This window comes from Nicotiana sylvestris, chromosome 2, assembly GCF_000393655.2.
Source record: "Nicotiana sylvestris chromosome 2, ASM39365v2, whole genome shotgun sequence".
Classification (NCBI taxonomy): Eukaryota; Viridiplantae; Streptophyta; class Magnoliopsida; order Solanales; family Solanaceae; genus Nicotiana; species Nicotiana sylvestris.
Window position 1 is genome coordinate 210,477,248 of NC_091058.1, and position 12,327 is coordinate 210,489,574.

Consider the following 12,327-nt stretch of genomic DNA (forward strand, 5'->3'; position numbering starts at 1 on the left):
CTACCTGAGGTTATTACAAATCACATATCAGTTAAATAAGCAGCAGAGTCGGGAATTTTGACAAAAATTCAGAAAAGTGCAAGAATATCATATTAGGATTGGAAATCTTTGGACCTAAAGCAAATCTAGACACTTAATTGAATCCTCTCAATGCAAAGGAACCGGCAAACTTAAATATGAAGCAACAGGTGCATCCATATATTTGACTTGAAAGATGCTTACATAACTACAGATTGTACGTTGTGTACACTGAAAATGCACAAAGTTGCGACACTAACATATTAAGTTGACCTATAACGTGCTATAAGTGATTTAATTGTCTTGATAATTACATTTTTTTTTTACATAATTTAAGCTCATTGCTATGACATGACACAAATTTAACTTGAGAAGAACGTTGTCTCTTCGACCATATTTTTTTCGGACTTACCTTGGCTCTTCGACCTCCACCCCCACCAAACTTTGGTGAGTCGATGGTAGTACCTTGTTCAGTAACGGTTATGAACATGATGGAGTCTATACAATCTCCATGAGCAATCAATATTTCTTTAATGGGACTTTTCAGCATGTAATTCCATTTTGATCCACCAAAACCTCCCCATGGCTTCAAGAATATTGAGTCCGCTTGAGCATAACTCACGTGATTTCCCTTCACATACATAACAAATCAATGGCTCCATTATTTGCATTGAAAAAATAGAATGAATATATATACAGTCATGTAATAGAAGAGAAGGCAAGGTACCATTACTGGCAATTTGCTTTGGTATTTTTTTCAATCCCTTTATCTTAATATTTCTTATGATCATTCTATTTAAAGTTATTTATTCTATATTAGGAGTTGGAAGAGTAACATAAGTCATTAGTTTTAAGAAAAGGATCCGTTCTTGTGTGTAAATATGAGGTGAAGTTAAGGAAGTAGAGGTAATTAAGCAAAGGAGGAAATAATCACAACATATGTGAGAACTAGTTAACTTTATGGTATGTGTCACAAAAAATTACCAGTGAGTTATTAAGTGATCATTTTATAAATTAGTCCATAAATAAAAAGGAGAAACGTGACAAATATTTAAACTAACTTTTCGTCTATAAAAATATCATAAAACAATAACGCTCTTCTTCATGCAATATGTTGCAACTTTTTATCTTTTTAAATCTCTATATTTCTTTGTTACCCGCTAGTACTAAGATTCAAATGTTAGAGGATCAAATTAGGGAGAGGAAAAGAGGCATAACCTCAAAAATTAACATATTGGAACCAAAAAGAAAGATGATAATCAGGGACATCTAATTAGTAACTTATAATTTGCTATCATAAGTTAAAATTTACTAATAGTATCAAAAAGATATTTAGAGTTTTTAGTGTATAAATTTTGAAAGATAACACAATCAACGACAGAGGGTTCCTTCAAATTCCATTTATTTTGTCAACTTTAGTTGTAATAAATATTGTATCATGAAATACCGATAATTTGATTGCTTTCCCTTTCTCGCTTTCCATGATTGTAATTCCCTCCCTTCCGTTCAAGTTCTCAAGATCTGATGTATAAAATATACATAAAACCTAATCAGGAGAAAAAAGAAGAAGAAGAAGGAGCAAGAATACAAAGGATCTGAAGAAAAGAAGCATAAAAAAGAAAGCCATAGCAGGAAACCATACATAAAAATTCAGTTAAATAAACTTTGTTTAGCTAAACATGATTGGCTAATAAGATCATGGTGGACTAACCTTTTCAATTGATGTTGAAGATGAAAAATATGATATATGGAATGCTTGCTCCTCTCTGTTTTTGTGTATGAATTCTGCCCTTTTCAACAAACCAGCTACTTGAGATAACAAGTTGAAAATTCTGGTGAAGGTGAGATCATTGATGTTAGGTAGAAAGTGACAAAAGGTTGGACGCCAAATTTGAAATAGTCTTAGTTTCTTTAACTTTGTTTAGAAGTGAGCACTATTTATACATTTACTCTTTTATTCATAGTTAGAAGTGTGCAACATTTGGGTTCATTCCGAGTTGATTTGATATGTTTCAACGTGAGTTTTTGGAAGTCGAAAGTTCGAAAGTACATTAAGTTTGATTTGAGGTGCATTTCATCGTTTCAATATTATTATGTGTGTTTTGAGGCCTCGAGTAGGTCTGTATTATGATATGGAACTTTTTTGTATGTTTAGACAGGGTCCCAAAGGGCTAAAATGAGTTTCGGATAGGTTTGGGTTGTGTTGCGCTCGTTTTTCTTATGTTTCGAAGTGTCGTTTCTTCAAGCATAAATGGTACAACATTGAACAAATGAGCTCCGATTTCTGTTTTATTGAAGCACTAGATCCGTATCGTAATTACGGAGTCATATCAAAAAGAATTGTCAAATTTGGACATCGTATGAGGATTTTATGGTTATTTTACTAAGAATTGAGTTGTTAGATTTTTTTCAAATTAATTACGAAATTGTCATTGTTGTGTATTGAAAAATCTGCAATATTTCCAAATATTGAAACCAACATATCTCCTTCAATATAAGATCAAGGGGAGTGATTCAAGAGCCTATCTTGACTAGAATTTCACAAAGAATCCATTGGAGGTATCAAAAGTGAGTTTCGAGATCTTTTGGCACAAAAAACGAGGCAGAACAATCTTAAAATGATGGTTTTATGCATTTAACATATTTTGAGTTGGGGAGCTCGGAGTTGGGCAATTTGTCGAGGCATTTTTTAGCATATGAATTGGTGTAAGTGTTCTCTACTCGGTTTTGGTCATATTTTATGAATCTATCTTCGATTTTATCTTTTGGTTAATGAATTTTAAAGAAGAAATTGAGGGTTTTGGCCTAAAGTTTCATAATATGAATTTTTGAGTTTTGAACACCGATTCGGAGTCGGATTTGAGTGAAACTAGTATGGTTGAACTCATAATTGAATGGGTTGACGGATTTTGTGAGTTTTTTGGGGTTTCGCGGTGTGGGCCCGGGTTGAGTTTTTTAGCCAATTTTGGGCTTTTGATTAAAGATTCGATCTTTTCCGATTGGGATTGGTTCCTTTAGCATTGTTGATGTATTTGAGTTATTTTTGATTAGTTTCGAGTCATTCAGAAGTCGGAACGCGCGTGATGAGATTTTTGTCATAGTACTTAGGGTACTAAGTCTTATAAAATTAAAATGCAAAAATTCCAAATAACATTTTCAACCGCTGATTATATGATGGATGAAATCAAGGGTAGCCCGACGCACAAAGCATCCTGCGTCCTGTGACTATAATCCTCCCTTTTCTAAACAAACTGTTTATTCCTCCTTTTTTGTTGCAATACTTCGTGGATGTGGTGGAACCAATTTTCTTTACTCTAGAAGTGAGAAAAGTTCTATTCATTTTTTGATGTTTTATACTTCAATACCATATAAGGGTAAGGTGATTTGTATGGTGTCTAATTTTCGCGTGCACTGGATTATAGAAGGATTTGGTTTTTATATGTGTTCCTTATACTACTATTGCATAATAATAAATACATAAAGTAAAGAACACAGATTTTTACGGGGAAAACACCCGGCTCAAAAGATAAAAAAATCATGACCTACTACCCAGTAGGTTATTTTCCAACACTTCACTAAATTACTGAGTCAAAAATAGTGTTTACAAAACTCTTGTAAACCTAAGGATTACCTCTAACCCTTTGTGGCAACCAGCCTCAAGCTGTTGCGACAACTTCAAGTTAACTCTAACTTGAATACTACAACTCAAAGTACCTAGTACAAATGCTTCTAAATAAAGCTGAAAGGTACAACTCAAAAGCCCTACTACAATGAAACTAGAATAAAAGACAGATACTTGGAACTGATTCTTCTATCTGGTTCATGTAGCTTCAGGTTTACACACTTGAATCACACAGGAATTGCTTGCAACATGCCTTGATATTTTGCTCTCAACTCTTTTTTAACTTCTGCGTTTGTGCGTTAACTGTAAAAGAGAACACACTGATATTTATAGAGTTAGTTGAATAGGATTAACTAGAGTTCTAATGTTATACTCTTCCTTGGTGGAAGAATTCTAGTTATCTTCAACTTCTAACTCTTTCCCTTATCTTGGATAGAGTTCTCTTCACGTAAGGAGTCCTGCTCTTTATCGAATATGCAAACTTTTCGTGTAGGAGATATCCATCATAACCACTTATGCTTATCCCTTTCATGTGCATGCCTTGTGCTCGAATCTGCCCCTATCTGTGTACACTATATATGAACCTGGTTCATGCGTGTGTTTCTTTGTCAATTATAAAAACAAACTGACTCAGGCCAACATTTTTGTTAGCTTTTCTATTGTGTGTTTTCCTATCCCTTAAGAATTGGAAAAAAGATGAGCGGTGAATTCTTGATTTCCACCAATTTAATTTCTACTGATGCAAAACTCGAGATAATGCAATCCCTTTGGTTACACTGTTAGGTGTTTGTCCTTATTTTCTTACCATATTTTATTTTCCTATCTGTTGAAAGAAAGGGCAACATATTTACCATAATTGGATTTTTCTTCTTATGGAAGGAAATTATAAATCTCCCATATTTGGCTAGTCCCTTTTCTTGTAGGAAAAAGTTTGGACCTTTATAAAATGACAATCCTTCCTTTTTTATTCAGAAGCATCCACAATATCTATAGTCATACTGAGTTTGAGATTCTTGTTTAGGGGGAGACCTTTTTGGAACAAATGTTAGTGTATCGCCTGTGTTTGGCTCTCCATGAGGTTATCCTCTCAATATTTTTATACACTCTTTTATATAGTGGATTGCTCATCTCCGCCATGGACGTAGGTCAATTGACCGAACCATGTTAAATGTTTGTGTCTCTTTTGATATATTTCTTGTTTGTTGTCTAATTTATCGTCGTTCAAAGTTTTCTTACTAGCTTCCGCATGACATCTAATTATTTTCGGTCGTAACAGATCCTTTGGGGACAAGGGTCTGTTTGACACCCCTGATTTTATTTGGACAATTGATGAAGATGCAGTATCAATGCGATATATAGTAACAGGAATGGCTCTATACCTTCTGCTTAGGAAGAGTGCAGGTATTAGTTCTCTGTTAATCTTTCTTCTGCATTTATTTGTCTGAGCCCTTGTGTAGTTGCAGTGGTAACATTGGGAGCTATTAGTTCTCTGTTAATCTTTCTTCTACATTTATTTGTCTGAGCCCATGTGTAGTTGCAGTGGTAACATTGGGAGCTAAGACATATGGAAGAGGATTGAAGCTCATATGACCATCCATTTTACCCTTTCTTTGAGCGACTTATCCACATTAAGTTCCGAACAAAATACTGTATAAGCCATAAGAAATACACTTAACTTATAGGAACTGTAAGAACTGAATATCCATGCGTTATCCTCATGGTGAGTATGTAATTTTGATTGACATGGGAGAACTTGAGAGCTATGATAAAGCCATGCAAGATACTCACAAAGATCAGTGGATATAAGCCATGGAAGATAAGATGAAGTCACTCCATGGGAGTGATACATATGAGTTAGTGAAATTACCGAAAGGTAAAAGAGCTTTATCAAACAAATGGATATTCAGAATAAAGCAAGATAACCATATATACCTCTGCGCCTAGGTACAAGGCGAGGTTAGTTGTTAAAGGTTTTGGCCAGAAGAAAGGAGTTGACTTTGATGAAATTTTCTCGCATGTTGTAAAGATTTCTTCATTCTAGGCTTAGCCAGGAGTCTATATTTAGAGGTTGAGCAGATGTATGTAAAGACTGCTTTTCTTCATGGTGATTTAGGGATATTTATATGGAACAACCTGAGGACTTCGTAGTTAAGTTTGCAGATAAGCATGCTTTTTGCAGAAAAATGCAAGCTTGAAGCCTGTCAATAGTTGCTCTACTTGAAGATACATTTGGCCCCTTCGTTGGAGGAGAAATTTGTGGGGCACATGCCCATGTTGTCCAGCCAAGGGCCCAATGGCCTACTCCTATTCTCTTTTGATTTCCAGTCCTATTTGAAATTGGATTTGGTTTTTATTTCCATTTAGAGTTGGTTTTGGCTTTAAGAGAAAATGCTACTCATTATTTATAAATACGACAACCTTGGAGAATTATTTTATGCTCATTGGTATAAGTCTTTGAAAGACTTAAGCATATAAGAGTAGTTTTTGAAAGAGGTTTCATCAAGAGAGAAGAGAGATGAAAAAGTGTTTGTTTTGCTGCAGATTTTTGTTCTGACCAGACAACTTCAAATCACGTTTAACCGTTGGATCGGGCTGAAATTTGGACTGAGTTTTCATAACATCTTGGTCTTTGATTTAAACGGTGGAGATCGGAATTGGAGGCTCGTAGCATCTGATTTCGAGCCCCGAACAACATCTCCAGTTTTGTGACTTCTCCTCCTTATTCAATTGATTTGTTGTTGCTATTGTTACTCCGTGTTTGGCACTTATTGTGTAGCCAATACAGAAATTTTTTGTAACCCTCTTATTGTTATAGTGAAGTTTTTTGGATCTTTGTGATCCCGTGGTTTTTACCTTCAATTTGAAGGTTTTCTACGTTAAAATTTGGTGTTCCTTATCTTCGTTATTTTCGGATTTGCCTCTTCATCAACATAATAGTGATAAATGTAAAAAGAGTTCTTACACTGACCGTGCATATAATTTAAATTCCGACCAATTTATCTATTTTTTAGGTTTAAATTTTATTAACTGCTTATGCAAAGGATGTTTGCACACCCAAATCAGTCACTCAAGATAATTAGGTAAACAATTTTTGAGAAAATGATATTGTATAGGTGTTCTCAAAATAATAGCCGAAATATATATATATATATATATATATATATGTATATTGATTTATGTACGTTATATATAAAATTATATAAATTTTATACAATTTTTTAGCTGTCAAATATGAATAATTTCTGACATGGGCTAAAAGTAATATTTGCCCCAACATTTTTGAGTAATTGGTGCGGATGGCCTTATGGCCTCACCTTCATTGTGTAGATGGAGGGTCAGGCCATTTTAGTGCGTCAGTTAATATTAAGATATCTATTTTCTGTTATATAAAAAACCAGAAGATGTGAGTGCTCATTTATTTATGCTTTATCGACATAATAGATTAGCAAATAAATTACGTAATTCTTAAGCAAGGATCTATACTTAAATAATTATTGCAACTTCCAAGAGGAATCTTTAATTTCTTTAACCAATATATTAACTACAAGTTGAATTAAATAAAACGTGGCCGGCACATGAAATTATTGATAGTAGGTTTGGATTAGAGCCTTGGTTTTTTTAATGGGATTTTTACCTATCTATACCATATATCAAATTTTATTACCAAAAATGTTCATAATTTGTTATTTACCCGTGTAGTCCACACTTTTACTACAAATTATATACCAATCCAAAAATAGGTAGATTTTGCCATAAAAAAAAGCCCTAAAATAAGACACCAGATCTGCGTGTGATTCTGTCAACATCAAATTCGAATTGCTGCGTAATTCTCTCCTTCCTCAACGGAAAGAGATCTCTCTTCTCTCACTCAACTACAATTCTCAAAAAACGCAAGCTACTGAAGCTCCAGTAATCAAACGGAAAGGAGATTTCTGTTCTTCATCTTCATCTTCATCTTCATCTGTTCTTCCATATATTTTCCACCATTGATAGCCATTAAAAAGCTTGAAAGCTTTGAATTCAAATTTGGGTTTTCAAAAATCATTATTTGTTTGGATTGGGTGTTGTTGTAAATAATTCGGAATATGTTTAGGAGTTTATATCTCAATTTTGAGGGGTTTTGGTGAAGATTAGACTTGGTTTTGACTGAATTTTAGATTGAAACTCGAAGAAGAAGAAGAAGAAGAAGAAGACGTATTTCCAGAAATTGTAGTTAAATTGTAGTTAAATTGTAGAATTGTAGATATATTGTAGATAAATTGTAGATAAATTGTAGATGAATTGTAGATTGGGAAGACTAAAACTTCTACAAATCTTCTACAATTATGTCGAAAATGCCAATTATGCTACAATTGAAATGAGAATTTGGATATTAAAATTCAATGTATCTATTTTGTAGATATCTTGTAGATAAATTGTAGATTATTTGTATTCTGATTGTAGATGCATTATTTTCTGTTTTCACAAATCCAAAACGACTAAAGCTTCTACAAAATCTTCTGCAAAAAACAGTCTACAATTTATCTACAATTTTTCTAATTTGACTACAAAATATCTACAAATTCTGGAAATATGTCTTCCTCATCTTCTTCTTCGAATTTCAATCGACTGTGTTAACCAATAACCTTCAACCACTGTCCAAAAAAAAATAGGTCAAAGAATTTCGAACTCTCTGCCATTATTATTTCCAGTGGGAATTCAAGCGGTTGGATCAAAGAATTTAAAATTTTCTTGTGAATCTGAAAATATGATATTCTTCGACGGTGGTGGGCAGTTGGGGATGATCAACGAGAGGAAGCATAGGAGCATCGTGAGTTGTGTGTGTGTTGTGAACAGTTGAGATGAAAGGAAAGAGAAAGTGGGAAGATACAGTCCTATAATTATGCCTAATATAAATGAACCCTTAATTATATCCCTAATTTGAATTATGGTATAGAAATGGTAATTTGGTATGCTTAAATGTAATAAACACAAACCTTAAACATTGAGAGTAATAAAGTTTGATATATGGTATAGATAGGTAAAAATCCCTTTTTTAATAGCAAGTCACCTCAACCATTCCATCGAAAATCTATTACTCCCTCCATTTCATATTAAATGAGATACTTTCTTTTTTAGTCTGTTACAAAATACATGACACATTTCTAAATTTGGAAATAATTCAACTTTAAAATCTTTCATTTTACACATTTACCCTTAATGAGAAGTTTTTATAGCCACACAAATATCATGGCCCCACAAACTTTTTACCCCTTAAGCTTTTAAGACCACAAGTTTCAAAAGTTTCTTAAACTCCGTGCCGAGTCAAACTACCTCATATAATATAAAACGGAGGGAGTATCTTTTATCAGCAATACTGAAAAATTTTGCTCACGGAAAATAGATAGATAGAAAGAAATCAAGCTAATATTTTACCATACTTGAAAAGATTGACTCACTCTTGGTTTGAAGAATAAATTATGAATCCACACAATAGGGAACATTTCTAGACCTGAGGGCATATCGGAAACAGTCTCTCTATCTTAAAGATAGGAGTAAGGTGTATACATTGTTTAGCTGACAAATAGAAAAGGGTTTCCTTTCATAGTCATCCTCCCTCAAGAAAGCCCGATTTATTGGAGCTAGTACACTATGATTTGTGTGGTCCTTTTAAAGTAAAATCAAAATGTGGTGCATTTTACTTTGTGACCTTCATTGATGATCATTCTCGTAAATTCTGGGTGTATACTTTGAAATCTAAAGATCAAGCACTTGGCGTGTTTAAGGAATTTCAGGCCTTAGCTGAGTGACAGACGGGGAAGAAATTAAAATGTATTCGCACTGACAATGGTGGTGAATATTGTTTTCCCTTTGATAACTATTGCAAAGAACAAGGAATTCATCATCAGAAAACTCCGCCCAAGACGCCTCAATTGAATGGTTTGGTAGAGAGGATGAATAGAACTCTAGTTGAGAGAGTTAGATGCTTGATTTTAGAGGCTAAACTTCCAAATACATTTTGGGCGGAAGCACTTAACACTGCTGCCTATGTTATCAATTTGTGTCTTGTTATTGCTTTGGATGGTGATGTCCCAGACAGAGTTTGGTTTTCCAAAGATGTTTCTTATGAACCTGAAGTTTTTGGGTGTAAAGCTTGTGTGCATATTCCTAAAGATGAGAGATCGAAATTGGATGTCAAAACTAAGCAGTGCATTTTTATCGGTTATGGTCAAGATGATTTTGGTTATAGTTTTTATGATCCAGTTGAAAATAAACTTATTAGAAGTCGTGATGCAATATTCTTTGAAGACCAGACTATTGAAGATATTGACAAAGCTGAGAAGATAGATTCTTAGAGTAATGAGAGCTTAGTTGATATTGATCCAGTTTCTATTGCAAAGGCACCTATAGCATCTGGAGGAACCCAAGACAATGATGGAGATAGTGATCAAGGTCAAAATGATCATCATGATGTAGATGTTATGGATTCTCCAATTGATGAAGTTATGGTTGATCAGCAACCAATTCCTATTTAGGTAACTACTTTGAATGCCCCCGAAACCTCTCTTAGAAGATCTACAAGAGAGAAGAAAAAATCCATGCACTATCCTCCTGATGAGTATGTACTTTTGAGTGACATGGGAGAACCTGAGAGCTATGATGAAGCCATGCAAGATACTCACAAAGATCAGTGGATAGAAGCCATGGAAGATGAGATGAAGTCACTCCATGAGAATGGCACATATGAGTTAGTGAAATTACCGAAAGGTAAGAGAGATTTATCTAACAAATGGATATTTAGAATAAAGCAAGATAACCATACCTCTGCGCCTAGATGCAAGGCGAGGTTAGTTGTTAAAGGTTTTGGCCAGAAGAAGGGAGTTGACTTTGATGAAATTTTCTCCCTTATTGTGAAAATGTCTTCTATTCGTATGGTTTTAGGCTTAGCCACAAGTTTAGATTTAGAGGTTGAGCAGATGGATGTCAAGACTGCTTTTCTTCATGGTGATTTAGATGAGGAGATTTATATGGCGCAATATGAGGGTTTTGTAACTAAGGGAAAAGGAAATTATGTCTGCAAATTGAAAAAGAGCCTGTATGGATTGAAACAAGCTCCAAGGCAATGGTATTTGAAGTTTGAATATGTCATAGAAGAACAAAGGTACAAGAAAACCTCTTCAGACCACTGTGTATTCTTCCAAAAGTTCTCTGATGATGATTGTATTATTTTATTAATTTATGTGGACGACATGCTTATTGTTGGCAAGAATCAATCCAGAATTGCAATCTGTATGAAGCAGTTGAGCAAATTGTTTGCAATGAAGGACTTGAGGCCAACAAATAAAATCTTGGGCATTCAAATCCACCGACACAGAGATAGAAAGGAGTTATTTTTGTCCCAAAAGCAATACATTGAGAAGGTAATCAAGAGGTTCAATATGACAGATGCAAAAATGGTTAGTACTTCTCTTGCTAAACACTTCAAATTGAGTATAAGTCAGAGTCCATCTACTGATGAAGAGAAAAAGGAGATGTCTCATATTCCTTACTCTTCTGCCGTTGGTAGCTTGATATATGCTATGGTTTGCACTAGACCACTAGACCAGATATTGCACATACTGTTGGTATTGTTAGTAGATTCCTTTCTAATCCTGGAAAAGAACATTGGGGTGCAGTAAAATGGATATTAAGGTATTTGAAAGGTACTGCAGATTTGAAGCTTTGCTTTGGCAATGGCAAGCCTGAACTTGTTTGTTACACATACTCTGATTTAGGAGGCAATCTTGATAATTCAAGATCTACATCCGGTTATTTGATCACTTTTGCAGGGAGAGCTATTTCTTGGCAATCTAGACTATAGAAGTGCATAGCTCTATCCACCACAGAAGTCGAATATATTGTTGTCACAGAAGGTGCTAAAGAACTATTATGGATAAAGGAGTTTATTAATGATCTTGGCTTTGAGCAGCCAAGGTACATCTTATTTTATGATAATTAGAGTGTTATCTGTCTCACCAAGCACTCCACTTTTCATTCTAAGACCAAACATATAAATAAAAAGTATCATTTTATAAGAATGGCTATGGAAGAGAAATTATTTGAGGTTGAGAAGATACACACTGATGAAAGTCCTTCGGATATGCTGACAAAGGTGGTGGTTGCAGATAAACATGAATTTTGCAGAAAATTGACAGGCATGAAGCGTGTCAATAGTTCTTCTACTTGAAGACACATTTGGCCCCTTGGCTGGAGGGGGAGTTTGTTAGGCTCATACCCATGTTGTCCAGCCAAAGGCCCAATGGCCTAATCCTATTCTCTTTTGGTTTCCATTCCTATTCGGAATTAGGTTCAGTGTTTATTCCTATTTTGAGTGGATTTTGGCTTTAAGAGAAAGCACCACTCGTGATCTATAAATAGGACAACCTTGGAGAATTATTCTATGCTCATTGGTAGAAGTCTTTGAAAGATTTAAGCACATAAGAGTTGTTTTTGAGAGAACTTTCATCAAGAGAGAAGAGAGAAGAAAAATATTTGTGTTGCTGTAGATTTTTATTCCGACTAGCCAACTTCAAATCACGTTTTCGGATTCGTTAACCATTGGATCGGGCTAAAATTTTTACTAAGTGTTTGTAACAACTTCTCTTTGATTTGAATGGTGGAGATCGGATTTAGAGGCTCGTAACATCTGATTTTGAGCCTCAAACAGC